This window comes from Choloepus didactylus, chromosome 4 (genome assembly GCF_015220235.1).
Source record: "Choloepus didactylus isolate mChoDid1 chromosome 4, mChoDid1.pri, whole genome shotgun sequence".
Classification (NCBI taxonomy): domain Eukaryota; kingdom Metazoa; phylum Chordata; class Mammalia; order Pilosa; family Megalonychidae; genus Choloepus; species Choloepus didactylus.
In genome coordinates, this window is record NC_051310.1 from 109,610,964 (window position 1) to 109,628,199 (window position 17,236).

At 38.7% G+C, this 17,236-nt stretch overlaps 1 pseudogene; it reads left to right on the forward strand.

Annotated features, from left to right (window-relative positions):
* The first annotated feature begins 366 nt into the window (after window positions 1–366).
* LOC119532762 lies at window positions 367–9,587 on the forward strand (annotated as a pseudogene).
* Window positions 9,588–17,236: the final 7,649 nt, after the last annotated feature.

Here is a 17,236-nt window from a genome sequence, read left to right on the forward strand (position 1 = left end):
ACTCAACAAAAGACAAACAACCAAATTTAAAAATGGGCAGAAGACATGGACAGACATATAAATGAACGAAAGATAATGAGCAAACTCTGAGAGTTAAAATTAAGAACATAGGTTATCAGGAAATAGAAAGACGGTAGAGATTGGGCATTTGATGCTGAAGAAGTACAGAATCTTCAACAGGATTGATTGTACACACCCAGAAATAGCACAATACTATCTGATGGTAGCACAATATTATAAGTATAATGAACAAAGCTGAGTGTGAGTATGGTTGAAATAAGAAGGCTAGTGGCATGTATGACAGCAGAAGGAAAGAAAAAGGATAAAAATTGGGATTATATAACTTAAAGAAATTTAGAATGGACAATGATGGTAATTAAATGTATAAATATAAGAAAGTTTTTACATAGGGAGTGAATATCACCATTGCAAGGTGTTGAAAATGGAATGGTATGTGGAAAAAAAATACAATCAATTCAAACTAGGGTCTATAGTTAACAGTAACATTGTAATATTTTTCCATTAATCATAACAAAGGCAATATACCAAAGCTAAATGTCAATAAGAGAGGGATATAAAGGAAGGGTATGGGATTCTTGTTGCTGTTTCTTCTTTTTATTTATTTTATTTTTTTCTTCTTCTTTCATTGCAGAAGAAATGGCAATGTTGTCATATAGATTGTGGTGGTGAATGCATAGCTATGTGATTATTGATTGTTCACTCAGGATGGATTGTATGGTGTATGAATAAAGCTGTTTAAAAAATAAACAGAAAGAGGCTGTCCTGGATATTACCCTATCCAAGCTTCAGCTAGATATCCCAAATGGCCACAGTATGATAAGCCCAAGTCAACAGTAGTCCCGAAAACCCTATAGACTACCTGGGTCCTTACCTGAGGCTCTATAAAAATTTCACTCACTAAGTTTATTCTTCAGAAACTTAAATCCTCCAGAGAACTCCTATGCCAGCTAAGTTCCAAAACCCAGAGGCAATAGCCTCTTCAAGAACATCAACCAACTGCGTCCCCTCTTCCCATAATGTCGATACCCCTTTTCAACATGAACAGATTAGGGTGGTCACTGCCTAGACATCCCTGAAGATCAGGAAAGTGATTAAACTAGAGGAAGGGGTAGCAACAGAGGAGATGGAATTTAACAAAGTCTTACGAATACTGAATCTCTATATAATTTTCTTTTTCTTAGTTGTTAAAGTATTAGAATAGCTAGAAGGAAAGAATTGAAATGGTGGAACTATAAACCAAAACATTCTTTGAAATTTGTTATATAGCTACTTGTTAAATTGTAATTTGAAAGTTATCAACTTTTTGCATATGTTATATTTCACAATAAGGAAATAACTGAAACTATGGTACTGTAACACATAATATTTTTGGAAATTTCCTATATAACTACTTGTTAAATCATACTTTGAAAGTTATCACCTTTTTGCATGTATGTTATATTTCACAATAAAGAAATAACTGAAAATGTGGAACTGTAATCCATAACATTCTTTGAAATTTGCTCTCTGTGTATTTAATTGCACTTGGAAAGTTACCACTTCTATGTAAATATGGTATATTCCACAATAAAAAAAAAATGGAAAGATACAAATGCTAGCGAAGATGTGGAGGGAGAGATATACCTATTCACTGTTGGTGGGGAAGTAGAACAGTGCAGTCCCTCTGGAGGGCAGCGTGGTGGTTCCACAGGAGGCTAAGTATAGAGTTGCCATATGATCCTGCAACCCCGTTATGTGTTATATACTTGGAAGAACTGAAAGCAGGGACATGAATAGGCATTTGCACACTTGTGATTATGGTGGCATTATTCACGTTTTGCAATGGATGGAGGTGGCCGAGGGTACATTGACGTGTGAACTGTGCTATATACATACAATGGAATATTGGGTGCTGCAAGAAGGAATGAAGTTGTGGGGCATGAAACTAGGTGAATGAACTTTGAGGACATTATATATATTTAGTGAAATAAGCCAGAAATGAAAGGACAGATATTGTAAGGCCTTATTAATATAAAATCACTATAATGAGCAAACACTGGCAATTGAATTTGAGAACATGGGTTATCAAGAGAAAGACCGCAGGCAGAGATTGGGCAATCGATGATGAAGGAATAGACTGTTCAATAAGCTTAATATAAAGGTTCCTGATTGCAAGCTCTTACAGCAGTCACATCTATTCCTGAGTTTCAACTGTTATTTAAGAGATGTTTATTTGGTACAAAATTTATATTTTCTGCCACTTACTATCTAATTTAACCTGTATGGTCAGTTTATTTAAACAACATAATTACATGCAACCTAGAATAGGGAACGAGACCTTGCTATTCTGTACAGTTAATGTAATACCCCAATATATCCCAGAGTGTTTGGGGCAGAAAATAAAAAAGTATTTGCAAAGTCCCCTTGAAGGACTGGGGAGAAATGTGGAAATATTAAACTTTCCCACCTGGGGAATTCCTGATATTCTCACAAGCATTAAGGACTCCCAATTTAATAAGTCAAGCCCTTGATCTTGGGGCTTGCCCTTATGAAACTTAGGGAAGCTGAGAGAGACATTTTGGAGAGAAGCTAAGATATGTAACAAAGAGTTTTTCCTGGGGAAACCAGCAAAGATGCATAGCAGCTAAGAGATAAAACCCAGAATTTGGTCTGGAGAAGCTAAGAGAGGACTCCCAGACCCTTTGAGAGAAAAGCCCCAGGAGAACCAACCTGAGAGATGAGAGAAGCTAAGAGAGACAGAAGCCCAGAGACATTCTGGAGAAAGCCATTTTGAAACCAGAACCCAGGAGCAAAGGACCAGCAGACACCAGCCATGTGCCTTCCCAGCTGACAGAGGTGTTCCAGATGCCATCAGCCTTTTCTTCAGTGAGAATATCTTCTTGTTGATGCTTTAGTTCGGGCACTTTTATGGCCTTAGAACTGTAAATTTGTAAACTAATAAATCCCATTCATATAAGCCAATCCAGCCTCCTCCCTCCCTCTTCCCTGCATCCCTCCATGCTTGGCTGGAGGCTGCTCCCAACCGGGATGCAGACACCACGGACCTAGCGCCCCCCAATGCGGCCATTCAAGACCAGCGGAAATGCTCCCACCCACCTCTCGGGATCTCTGTCTCGGTCTCAGCTCCAGTATTTTACGCCCCTCAGAAGAAGTTCTGCTCGGTGGTGACCCCAAAGCCCAAAGTGAATCCTTTCAGGCCCAGGGACAGCGAGCCCACCTGGGCAGCTGGAATCCAGCGCACAAATGGGCCGGGTGGGCAAGATCCCCCTGCCGTCCCCGGAAAATTTTCCTTTACCTCCTCCTCCCCACCTTGGGGAGGATGCCTACACAGAGAGTGCTCTGGGAGGTGCTCCCCCCCCTTCCTCCAATCAAGGAACCCTTTCCCCCTGTGCCTCTGGAGGAGATCTTCCCTTCCCCACAGCCTCCCTCAGCTGGAAGAGCAGGGAGGAACTGAGGCCTCCTTACCCCTCCCACCACAACCTAGGGAGAAGATGAGCAGTACTAGCCTTGAGAGTGACTCTGGCCTCACTGCTGGACATGACCAGGAATGATCCCTTCAAAGCCCTGGTGTCATCTGGATATGTACCCCCATCCATTGCCACCCCTTTGATTTCCAAGTCCAGTCCTAAGCGGGCAACTGGGGGCACAGCACCCTTGCCTCCTTGGAAGGTCCCTTCTAGTTTTCAACCCCATCTGAGACTCTGCCTCAGAGCCAGACATATTTCCATGTCCAGCCCCAGGCCAAGCCTCAGGTCCAGTTCCATATCAGCCCCAACCCCAGCCCCAGCCTGTGACTTTGGCTAATACCCAGCCCCGAGTACCCCAGCATCATCTTCAGCTCCAGCTCCATCCCCTAAGTTTTCTCCCGTGACTCCAAAGTTTACTCCTGTGGCCTCCAAGTTCAGCCCTGGGGACCCAGGTGGACCAGGTTCACAGCCCAATCAGAAGCTGGGGTCTCCTGAAGTTCTCGCTCCCACTGCCATAGGCTCTCATCAACCCCCCAGTTTGACGTATGCTCAGCAGAGGGAGAAGCCCAGAGTACAGGAGGAGCAGCATTCAGTAGCCCTGCCAGCTCAAAATCAGGCACACTCCCCTGGGGCCCCAGGACCTCTGATACTGAAGGAGGTGGAGGAGCTGGAGCAGCTGACCCAGCAGCTGATGCAGGACATGGAGCATTCTCAGAGGCAGAATGTGGCCATCAACAAGTCATCTATATGCTGTCTACAAAGAGACTCATCTTAGACCCAAGGACACAAAAAGGCTGAAAGTGAAAGGCTGGTAAAAGATAATCCACACAAACAGTATCCAAAAAAAAGCTGGGGTAGCTGTACTAATATCAGACAAAATAGATTTTAAATGCAAGGCAGTTATAAGAAACAAAGAAGGACATTATATATTAATAAAAGGGGCAATACACCAAGAAGAAATAACAATTATAAATATATATGCATTTAACAAGGGTGCCCCAAAATACATGAGACAAACACTAGCAAAACTGAAGGGAGAAATAGATGTATCTACAATAATAGTTGGATACTTCATTATACTACTCACATCAATAGATAGATCATCTAGACAGAGGATCAATAAGAGATAGAGAACTTGAATAATTTGATAAATGAACTAGACCTAACCATTATACTGAAAAATGGATCCCAGAAAAAGCAGGTTAAGTGCTCTTAGATCATTCTTCAGGATAGACCACAAGTCAGGTTACAAAAAAAAGTCTCAATAAATTTAAAAAGGTTGAAATTATACACAGCACTTTTTCTGATCATAATGGAATGAAGCTGGAAATCAACAACAGGTGGAGGATTAGAAAATGCACAAATTTTTGGAGGTTAAACAACACACTCTTAAACAATCAGTGGGTCAAAGAAATTTGCAAGATAAATCAGTGAACATCCAAATACAAATGAAAATGAGAACACAACATATCAAAATTTATGGGATACAGTGAAGGCAGTGCTTAGAGGGAAATTTATAGCCCTAAATGCCTATATTAAAAAGGAGAAAATAACCAAAATCAAAGACCTAATTACACACCTGGAGGATCTAGAAACAAAGCACAAAGTAATCCCAGAGCAAGCAGAAGGAAAGAAATAACAAAGATTAGAGCAGAAATAAATGAAACTGAGAATAATAAAACAATAGCATCAATGAAGCCAAAAGTTGGTTCTTTGAAAAGATCAACAAAATTGACAAGCCCTTAGCTAGACTGACAAAGAAAAAAAGAGAGAAGATGAAATATATAAAATCAGAAATGAGGCTGGGGACATTACTACTGATCCCACAGAAATAAAAAAGATCATAAGAGGATACTGTGAACAACTATTTGCCAACAAACTAGACAACTTCGATGAAATGGGCAATTTTCTAGAAACATACAGACAACTTACATTGACTTCAGAAGAAATAAAAGACCTCAACAACCCAATCACAAGTAAAGAGATTGAAACAGTCATCAAAAACCTCCCAACAAAGAGAAGCCCAGGATGAGATGGATTCTACCAATCATTTCAAGAAGAATTTATACCAATCCTGCTCAAACCCTTCCAAAAAATTGAATGAAGAGAATGCTCCCTACTCATTCTATGAAACAAGCATCACCCTAGTACCAAAACCAGATAAAGATTCTACAAAAAAAAGGAAAATTATAGGCCAATCTCTCTAATGAATGTAGATGCAAAAATCCTCAAAAAATAATTGCAAATTGAATCAAACTGCTCATTAAAAGAAGTATACACCATGATCTAGTGGGTTGTATCCCAGGTGTGCAAGGATGGCTCAACACAAGAAATTGGTAAATATGATACACCACACTAACAAATCGAAGGAGATGAACCACATGATCATTTTGATTGATGCAGAAAAGGCATTTGACAAAATCCAGCATCCTTTCTTGATAAAAATACTTCAAAAGATAGGAATAGAAGGAAATGTCCTCAACACAATAAAGGGCACATATGAAAAACCCACAGCTAACATCATACTCAATGGTGAAAGATTGAAAGCTTGCACATTGAGATCAGGAACAAGACAAGGATGCCCACTCTCACCACTGTTATTCAACATTGTGCTAGAAGTTCTAGCCAGAACAATTAGGCAAGAAAGAAATAAAAGGGATCTAAATCAGAAGGAAGAAGTAAACGTTCACTATTTGTAGATGGTATGATCCTATATGTGCTGGTTTGTATATATTATGTCCCCCAGAAAAAGCTATATTCTTTAATGCAATCTTGTGGGGCAGATGTATTAGAGTTGGTTACTTGGAACCTTTTGATTGTTTCCATGGAGATGTAACCCACCCAACTGTGAGTGACACCTTTAGTTAGGGTGTGACCTCTGATTGAATGCTTCCATGGAGGTGTGGCCATGCCCATTCAGTGTGGGCCTGATTAGTTCACTGAAGCCCTATAAAAGCTCAGAAAGAAGGAGTTCATGGCTAGCTGCAGCTGAGACACACATTGTGAAGACAGCCGTTGGAAGCTGACACTGACATTTTGGAGAATGCCATTTAGAAATGCAACCTGGGAGCCAGCAGATGCCTTTCCAGTTAACAGAGGTTAATGAAGGTACCCTGTTGACTTGGACACTTTATGGCCTTAAGACTGTAACTCTGGAACCAAATAAACCCCCTTTATAAAAGCCAATCCATTTCTGGTGTTTTGCATTCTGGCAGAATTAGCAAACTGGAACACTATACCTAGAAGGTCCCAAAAAATTTACAACAAAGCTAAAAGAGCTAACAAATGAGTTTAGCAAAGAGGTGGGATACAAGATCAATAAACAAAAATCAGTAATTTTTTCTGTACACTAATAATGAACAATCTGAGGAGGAAATGAGGGAAAAAATCCATTTACAATAGGAACTAAAAGAATCAAATATCTAGGAAAAAATTTAATCAAGTATCTAAAGGACTGTATGCAGAAAACTACAAAGCATTTCTAAAAGAAATCAAATAAGGCCTAAATAAATGGAAGGACATTCCATGTTCATAGATTGGAAGACAATGTTGTTAAGATGTCAATTCTACCCAAATTTTATTACAGATCCAATGCAATCTCAATTAAAATTCCAATAGCCTATTTTCTGAATTTGAAAAGCCAATTATCAAATTTATTTGGAAGGGTAAGGGGTCCCAAATAGCCAAAAACATCTTGAAAAAGAAAACTGAGGTTGGAGGACTCATTTCCTGACTTTAAAGTATATTACAAAGCTACAGTGGTAAAAACAGCATGGTATTTTCATAATGGTAGACATACTGACCAATGAAATTGAATTGAGAGTTCAGAAATAAATCCTTACATCTATGGTCAATTTCTTTTTGACAAAGCTGCTAAGTCTGCCTAACTGAGACAGAACAGTCTCTTTAACAAATGATCCTGGGAGAACTGGATAATCATATCCAAAAGAATGAAAGAGGCCCCTATCTCACACCTTATACAAATTAACTCAAAATGGAACAAAGACCTAACTACAAAAGCCAGAACCATAAAACTCCTAGAAGAAAATTTGGGGAAGCATCTTCAAAATCTTGTGGTAGGAGGTGGTTTCTTAGACCTTACACCAGAAGCACGAGCAACAAAACAAAAAATAGATAAATGGGACCTCCTCAAAATTGACTACTTTTGTGCTCCAAAGAACTTTATTAAAAGGGTAAAAAGACAACCTACTCAATGGATGAAACTATTTGGAAACCACATATCCAATAAGGGTTTAACATTCAGGATATATAAAGAGATCCTACAACTTAATTATAAAAAGACAACCCAATTATAAAATGGGCAAAAGACTGAATAGACATTTTTCCAAAGAAGACATACAATGGCTAAAAAGCACATGAAAAGATGGTCAACATCATTAGCTATCAAAACTACAATGAGATATCATTTCACACCTACTAGAATGGCCACTATTAAAAAAACAGAAATCTTCAAGTGTTGGAGAGCATGTGGAGAAGTAGGATCACTTATTTACTGTTGGTGGGAATGCAGAATGGTACGGTTGCTATGGAAGATAGCTTGGTGGTTCTTCAGGAAGCTAAATATAGAACTACCATATGATCTGGCATTCCTCTCAGAGGTATATACTCAGAGGAACTGAAGGTAGGGACATGACAAGATATTTGCACGCCAATGTTCATAGTGGCATTATTCACAATTGCCAAAAGATGTAAACAACCCAAGTGTCCATCAGCCGATGAATGGATAAACAAAATGTGGTATCTACATATGATGGAATATTATTCAGTCATAAGAAGAAATGAAGGCTTGATGTCTGTGACAACATGGATGAACCTTGAGGACATTATGTTGAGTGAAATAAGTCAGACACAAAAGAACAAATATTGTAAGCCCTCACTAATATAAACCAAATCTAACTAACAAACTCATGGTGTTAATATCTAGAACATAGGTCAACAGAAGATAGAATGAGGGCAGAGAATGGGGAGCTAATGCTTAATTTGTGCAGAATTTGGAAAAAGGTTGATTGTAAATGTTTGGAATTGGATAGAGGTGATGGTAGCACATTATAATGAGTATAATTAACAGCAATGATCTGTGGATGCAATTGAGGGTAAAAGGGAAAGTTTAGGGTCGTGTGTGTTACTAGAAGGAAAGCCAGAGAATGAAACATGGGACTGTAAAACATAGTGAACCCTCTTGTGGGTGAAAATGTTCTAGAATTGACTGTGGTGAAGAAAGCACAACTCTGTGAATATACCAGAAGACACTGATTGTACAGTTTAGATGGATTGTGTGGTATATGAATTTATCTCAATAAAAGGCTTGCTTTTTTAAAAAAAAAAAGTCATTTCACCATCCTATCAATACAGCTGCTTTAGGGTGATGGGGTACATGGTAAGACCAGTGAATTCCATGAGCACGTGTCCATTGCCACACTTCATTTGCTTTGAAATTAGTTCCTTGATCAGATACAATGCTCTGAGGAATAATAAGGCATTCTGTAAGTCCATGAATGGTAGTTTTGGCAGAAGCATTTTAAGCAGGAAAGGCAAATCCATATCCAGAGTAAGTATTTATTCTAGTAAGAACCAAACACTGCTCCATCCATGATGGAAGCTGTCCAAATTGCCTCAGGGAATGGCATCATTTCAGAGACCCAGCGTTGGTCATTGCTGAGATTGGGCCACATCATGGCACCATGACCACTTTGTTCCTGAGCCCATTGGGCAACTACAGGAGTGACTGGGGAAAAGGGACCCACTGGTATCCAAAAAACAGGTTATCAAATCTGCTTAATTACTAAAATCCTCCTCTGCTGAAGTCACCGGTAAGCATTCACATAGGATGCAACTATCCTTATGTTTTTTGCCCATTCAGAAAGTTCTATCCACATATCCCATAACTCCTACTCACCAATTTTCCAATCATGTTCCCTCCAAGCCCCTGACCATCTAGCCAAGCCATTAGCTCAGTAAATAATCACACTTCTGGTCATTTCTCCTTCTAAGGAAAATGATCAGTCAGGTGCACTTCTCGAAGTTCTGCCTACTTGGAGGATTTCCCTTTACCCTTGTCCTTCAGGGATGCCCCAGTGAAGGGCTGTAGTGCCACAATTGTCCACTTTCATGTGGTGCCTGCATATCATACAGAACCATCTATAAACCAAGCCCAAGTTTTATTTTCTCATCCACTACTCATAGGGAACTCCCAGAGACGGTAATGTGGTAGGAATGGAGGCCATGGGCATTTGGGCCACTTCCCCATGTGACTTACTTGTGCCTTCAGGGTCTGCTTGAGTCTGCTCTTGTTGATACCACATCCATTTGATGATGGAGTGCTGCTGTGCATGCCCAACTTTATGCCATCGTGGGTCACATGAGAGTTCATGATGGGCAGCTCAGTTTGCATGGTAACTTGGTGGCCCTTGATTAATTGCTCAATTCCTACTAAGGCCCAGTAGCAAGCCAAAAGCTTCTTCTCAGCAGAGTAGTTATACAGAGAGGATAGCAGGGCTTTGCTCCCAAATCCTAAGAGTCTGCACTATGATTCACTAATAAGGGCTGCCAAAAACTCCAAATAGCATTTCTATCTGCCACCAACACTCTAAACACCATTGGATCTGCTGGATCATATGGCCCAACTAGCAGAGCAGCTTGCATGGCAATCTGGACCTGTTACAGAGCCTTCTCTTGTTTGAGTCCCCCTTCCCCCTTCAAAACTTGGTAAACGGATTGGTAAAGGAATATGTCACCTCTAAAATCCAAAGAAGTGCAGTAGGTATTATGTGTTTTTTCTGGTTGTGTGAGTGGCTGGATGCAACAGCTTATCCTTCCCCTTTGAAGGGATATCTTGATGTGTCCCACACCACTGGACACCTATAAATTTCACAGAGATGGTAGGCCCCTGAATTTCTCTTGGATTTATTTCCCACCCTCTGGCACTCAAATATAGTTGTTACTTCCTGCTCAGTAGGTCCACTCAGCATTATATCATTAATGTAATTTACCTGTATAAAGTCTTGAGGAAGGAGAAAATGATCAAGGTCCCTGAGGACTAAATTATAGCATAGAGCTGGATATTTGTTTTATCCCTAAGGCAGGTCAGTGAAGATATATTTCTGTCCATGCCACCTGAAAGCAATCTGCTTCTGGTGGTCTTTATTAACAGGTATTATCAGCACTCCTCACTATGCTAAACTATCAGTCAGAATGAGAGGCACCTATTACCACCTCTGGGGGGTGGGGGTGTCTCATCACAGAGGGTAACAAAAGCATAATAATGCCTGCCACCAGGAACAGCAGTCCTAGGATCTCAACCCACTCCACAGCTCACAGGTGTTGAGGTCTCTCACCGGCAAAGCATGATTCACACAGGCAATGGATGGAACAATGTTACTCTCATAGAGAAGAGACAAGAGAAGGTCACCTTCAATAGCTGGCATCAAGTCCCTCAGGACCAGCAAGTCTCGTTCTGCTGGCTGATGAAAAGAGATGTCATGTGCTCACTCTTCTTGTGCCACAAAATGAAGGACATCGTTCCCTCCCCACCTGAAATAGATATAGCAGCAGGGGTGGCCCAGGTGCCATAAAACTTACATATGTAATCTGGGAATATTTACATGGGAAAAGAGGTTGCAATGTACTGGCAGACCGCTATCTGCTTTGGGATGTCAAGGCAACCCAGAAAGGGAGTCAGCCCACATTTATTATCCCATCCTAAGCACCAGGCCCACACATCTGATCCCAGGCACAGGGTTTATTTGTGGGTCCCAGGGAGAGGTGGCAGTTTACACTAGGCTTCCATATGTATCAAGAAAAAGCATTTGCCAGAACAGTATCTGCATACCAGATACCAGGGGGTATGTTAATATGTTTAACAATGACATCACATCTAGAACAGCAACTGCAGTTGGAATCAACATCTAGTTTACCATAATCCCTTGTCATTCTCCAAGAGTCATCTATTTTCCACACAGGCCAAATAGGCGAGTTGAATGGGAATACGGTGGGAATTACCACCTCAGCACCCTTCAAGTCCTTGAGAATGGCACTAATCTCTGCAGTTCTTAAGTGAATGTGGTAATACTTTTGGTTTTCTATTTTCCTAAACAGAAGCAATTCTAGTGGCTTCCACTTAACCTTGCTTACCATAATAGCCCCTACTCCACAGGTCAGGAAACCAATGTCCCCTGAATGAATGTGGACATCTACCTCATACCATATATAAAAATGAAAAAATAGATCAACTATCCATATCAAAGAGCTTAAAATATAAAAATATCTTAGAATAAAATGTAGGTGTAAATCTTCATGACCTTGGATTTAGCGATGATTTCTTAGAGAAGACACCAAAGTAAAAGTGGCAAAAGTAGATTAGTGGCTGTCAGGGGCTTGGGGAGCAAGCAATAGATGTGATGGTTAATGGGTATGGGGTTTCTTTCAGAATGATGAAAATATTCTTGAATTAGAAAGTGGGGATGGTTGCATAATTGTATGAATATACTAAAAACTGAATTATACTCTTTTAAAAATAAAATAAATATATTTTAAATTTGGTGATAACACCAAATGCTGGTGAGGTTTCAGAAAAATTCATACATTGCTGGTGATTACGTCAGAAGGTACAGTCGCTCTGGGAAACAGTTTGGCAATTTCTCATAAAACTAAACATGCAACTACCATACAACCCAGAAGTTAAAATCTTAGGCATTTATCCCAGAGAAATGAAACTTATTCTCATACAAAAACCTGTAAACAAATGTTTATAGCAGTTTTATTTGCTACCAGTAGACAGGGAGGCATGAGGGCAGGAAGGAAGTGGGTATACACAGGCAAAAAAAAAAAAAAAAAAAAAAAGAGAGATCCTGGTGGTGATGGAAATGTGCATTATCTTGTATTCATATCTATACATCTTGATTGTGATATACTATATATTGTTTTGAAAAGATGTTACCATTGGGGGAAATGGGTAAAGGGTACACTGGATCTCTCTTATAATTGCATGTAAATTTACAGTTATTGTAAATTAAAATTTTAATTTAAAAAATAGCTCACCATTGGAGTATTCTGTGAACTAACTTATTATTTTGAAATTTTTTTAACATTTGATGTCATCTTTCCAACATACACTGGGCCACTGGGGAACCAAATAATAGATAAGAGGAAATTTCTTTTTATAGCTGTATTCCATCTAGTAAATGAAGGAATAATAACTCCATTTGGAACACCTGATCAGCTGATCTATCTAGGCAATGATCATCAAAGTCTGCTAACAATCCAAAAAGAGACACAACCAGACGGAAGAACACAATACCACCTTGCAGAAAATGAATTAACAAAAAACACCGGAATCTGATGAAGCCTCTCTAGATCCAACTACCACTTCGCAGAAACTACAGTGGACAGGGAAACATGCTAAATGATAACATGGTGATGCAATAAGTAAAATTCATATTGTAGGAAACTATATGATGAACAACCAATTTCTTTAACAAATAAGCTCCAACGGGAAAAAAGAGGCAGAAAGGCAATCTTCAGATTGAGAGACTGTGAGTCAAATCCATGAAACTCAATGTGAACTTAATATGGATATTGATTCAAACAAACAAACTCTAAATTTAAAAAGTTATGAGACAAATGAAAATTTTAACCCTGGATAGTTAATGATATTAAGGAATTATCATTAAATTTTTAGGTGTGGAAATGATAATATGCTAGTATGCTTTTAAAAACTGTGTAGAGCTTCACAATGTTTTGTTTACAGATGAAATAATAAAGTATCTAGGATTTGATTCAACATTAAATAGGAAGAGGAGAAATGAGTGGCAGTATTGGCCATGAGTAGATAATTATTGAAACTGGGTGATGGGTACATGGGGTTCATTATATTATTGTTTACTTTTGCACATGTTTGAAAATTTCCATAGTAAAATTTTTAAAAAATAATAATAATAAGCAACAAGCCCACCCTGAACAAGTTGCTGGAGTAAGAAACTTCAGGGCTCTGTCCATCCACAGAAGCTTTGAACAACCAGCAAGAACTGGCAGAAACATCTTTCTAAAAGCTCCAGAAAATAGTTAAAGGCTTGCAGTAACAGGGTTAGTGCTCAATCAAGAAAAAGGCTACTTAAAAGCAGTAAGATCTCTTCGCACCTTGGCTGGCCCGTCCTCTAACCCTCACCAGTGTGGATCCCCTGTCCTGGTTCCAGAGGGAGCAGAGTAATCCTTGTGTATGTACTTGGAGCACATATGTTTGACCCAATCTGTCTGGTGGTGGCATGAGGGACTTGTTCCAGAACTTGCCCTAGATGTAAAAGGGGGCCCATACAGCTCTCCTACAGAACACTGTGAGAGAGCAGTCAAACTGTGCTGCCTGGGGCAAGGGATTGCTGACTATAGAACATACAGTGCAGTGCCTAGAACCAGGAGGAAACTGTTTTCTAGGGAAGAGGGAACATTTGTATCCATATAAATGGGGAAATTCCTAGGGCCACATGCTTAAGACAAGACACATGCACAGAAAGGACCAGGGAAGCTGCTATGCTTTGGCTTGAAGCCAGTATCTAAACTCTATATGGATAAGCTCTGAAGTATAGCACTAGCACAGGTCGATGTGCAAAGACTGGAAAAGTGTTCCCTTTCTTCATTTTTAGCTCCTAGCATTCAAGAAAAGCTCTGTCATAACACTAGCTGAATACAAGCTTAAGGAACAGATGCCCAGATGCCTCAGAGTCTAAATTCCAATAATAACATATTAAAATACCAAAATGTCCAAGTTTCAACTTAAGATTACAAACATGCAAAGAAACTGAAGTGATGGCCCAGGCAAAGAAGATTTATAAAGCATTAGAAACCATAAATGAGGAGGACCAGACCCGGGACATTCTAGACAAAGAATTTAAAAATTAGGCCTAAGTATGCTCAAAGAGCTAAAGGAAAATATAGACAAAGAACTAAAGGAAATCAGAAAAATTACAGATGAAAACAAAGAGAGCATCAATAGAGAGACAGAAATTATGAAAAGGAACCAGAGTTGAAAACCACAGTAACAGAAATTTAAAATTGCCTAGAAGGATTCAATAGCAGATTGGAGCTGGCAGAAAAAAGACTCTGTAACTTGAAGATAAAACAATTAAAATCATCTAGTCTGAGGAGCAGAAAGAGGGAAAAATGAAGAAAAGTGAAGAGAGCCTGAGGAACCTGTGGGACACTGTCAAGCATACCAATATATGCATTGTAGGAAGCCCAGAAGGAGAAGAAAGAAAGAAAAAGGCAGTGTGACTTTTCAAAAAGTAATGGCTAAAAACTTCCGAAATTTAACAAAATACATGAATATACACATCCAAGATGCTCAACAAACTCCCAACAGGACAAACCCCAATATACCATACTGTGCCATGTTATAATCAAATTGTCAAATGTCAAAGGTAGAATTCTGAAAGCTGCAAAAGAAGCAACATTGTTACATACAAGGGTACCTAAATAAGAAATAGTGCCGGTTTCTCATCAGAAACCACGGAGGCAAGAAGGCAGTAGGAAGACATATTTAAAGTTCTGAGCATAAGAAATTGCCAACCAGGAATTCTATATCTGGCAAAACTGTCCTTTAAAAATGAGGGATGTATTAAGACATTCCTAGATAAACAAAAGCAGAGGGACTTCATCACCACTAGACTGGATCTACAAGAAATGCTAAAGGGAGTTCTGCAGGTTGGGAGGAAATGACACTGGACAATTGACTGAAGCCATAAAAAGGAATAATGGTCTCCAGTAAAGATAATGGGCAAATATAAATACCAAAACTATTGTATTTTTTTATTTGTAAGTCCACTTTTTACTTTCTACCTGATCTAAAAGGCAAATGTATGAAATGCAATGATAAATCAATGGTTTATGTATGCTAGGTAAGTTGGTATCGAAGCAATGGGGAGTTAATGCAAAATGAGTATAGGGTTTCTGTTTGCAGTGCACAGAAAATTCTAGTAATGGATGGTGGAGAGGGTACTGCAACATTGTGAATGTGATTACTCTTATTGAATCCAGGAGGGGTTGGGATGGGAAGATTTATGTTATATAATTTTTTTTTAATTTAGAAAAAGAAACTAAAGAGCTAATGAAATTAAATGCAATACATAATACTGGATGGGATCTGAATGGAAAAGGCTCAAAAAGACATTATTGTAACATAAGAAAAAAATGGAATATAGAATGTAAGCTTTATATCAATGTTAAATTTCTTGAATTTGCTAACTGCACTTAAGGTGATTACATAAGTGACTATCCTTATTTGTAGAAAATGTACATGAAGGTATTACGTAGTATGTGTTCCAAGAGTATGATGTCTGCAACCTGATCTCAAGTGTATAGACAGACAGACAGACAGATAGACAGATAGACAGATAGACAGTAGATAGACAACTAGCTAGCTAGATGGATGGATGGATGATAGCTAGAGAGAATGATATGGCAAAGGTGGCAAAATGTTAAAATTGGCTTTGTGTGGAGTTTGTGTTGTTTTTGCAACTGTCTTGTAAGTTTGAAATTATTTCAAAATAAAGTTGACTCAAGTTTTGGGCATTTCCAAGAAAAGAAAGAAAGAAAAAATAACAACAGTAAAGTATGGATGAATGCTATTATGAAACAAAGTCTTTGCAGTCATTTTTATAATATAGCTAATTATGTGGGAATTTGTTTTAATCCCTGCTACTCCTTCAGTCCCCAAATCCATTCAATCACTAAATCCTCTAGATTCTGCCTCCTGATTGTCCCTTTTCCTTATGTAGTCCAAGCTAAATTTGGCCTCTGTATAATGCACTTCTTTTGCCTACCTCCAAAACCAGGATGGTTTTTTAAACACAAAATTGATTATACCAATTCTTTGCTTTAAATCCACTAATGGCTTCTCACTGATCATAGGCTAAAGGTTAAACTCTTCAATATGCACTATAAGGCCCTGCAGGATTTATTCTGACCCTGCATACCTCATCAGCTCCATCTTGGGATGTTCTCCCCTTGCCTTTACATACTCCAGCTTCTTCAGTGAAATTGCCATACTTCATTCTCACTTCAGAACCTTCACAAGCTATTACCTTTGCCTGGAATGCCCTTTCCCCTTTACACACACCATCATCCTTCAGATCTTGAGCTTAAATGCCAATTCTTCAGGGTAGCTTTCCCAGTATTCTTGGACTAGGTGAAGTACTCCTGATAAAATATCTCACACCTTCATACTGTTACAACTTAAATTTAAAATTTATTGAAATTATTTGTTTAATGTCTGCTTCTCCTGCTATTAATATAATCTTAAATAGAGAAGGAACTAGGTCTTAAAACAAAGCCTAGCCTAGGACAAAGCCTAGCATTTTGTCCTACACATGGTAATTGTTCAAGAAATCTTTATTAAACTATAAATGATTGACTTAAATGAATAAATAAATGAATTTGAATACAGATCAAATCATGAAACAGAATTACCTACACCATAATTAGAGTAGTTACAGTATATAGCAGTTATAGTAGTATATGGTAGTTATAGTATTTGTAGTATATAGTTATGGTAGTTTCAGTAGTATATTTTGTATTATTATATGTAGTAGTTACAGTAGTTAGCCTTAATGGTGCTCATCATACTCCCTGATAACAGATTTGCAAAGCTTCAACATGTATCTATATAAATAAATGTCAATAACTGCACTTAAGATGATTACATAAGTGACTATCCTTATTTGTAGAAAATGTACATGAAA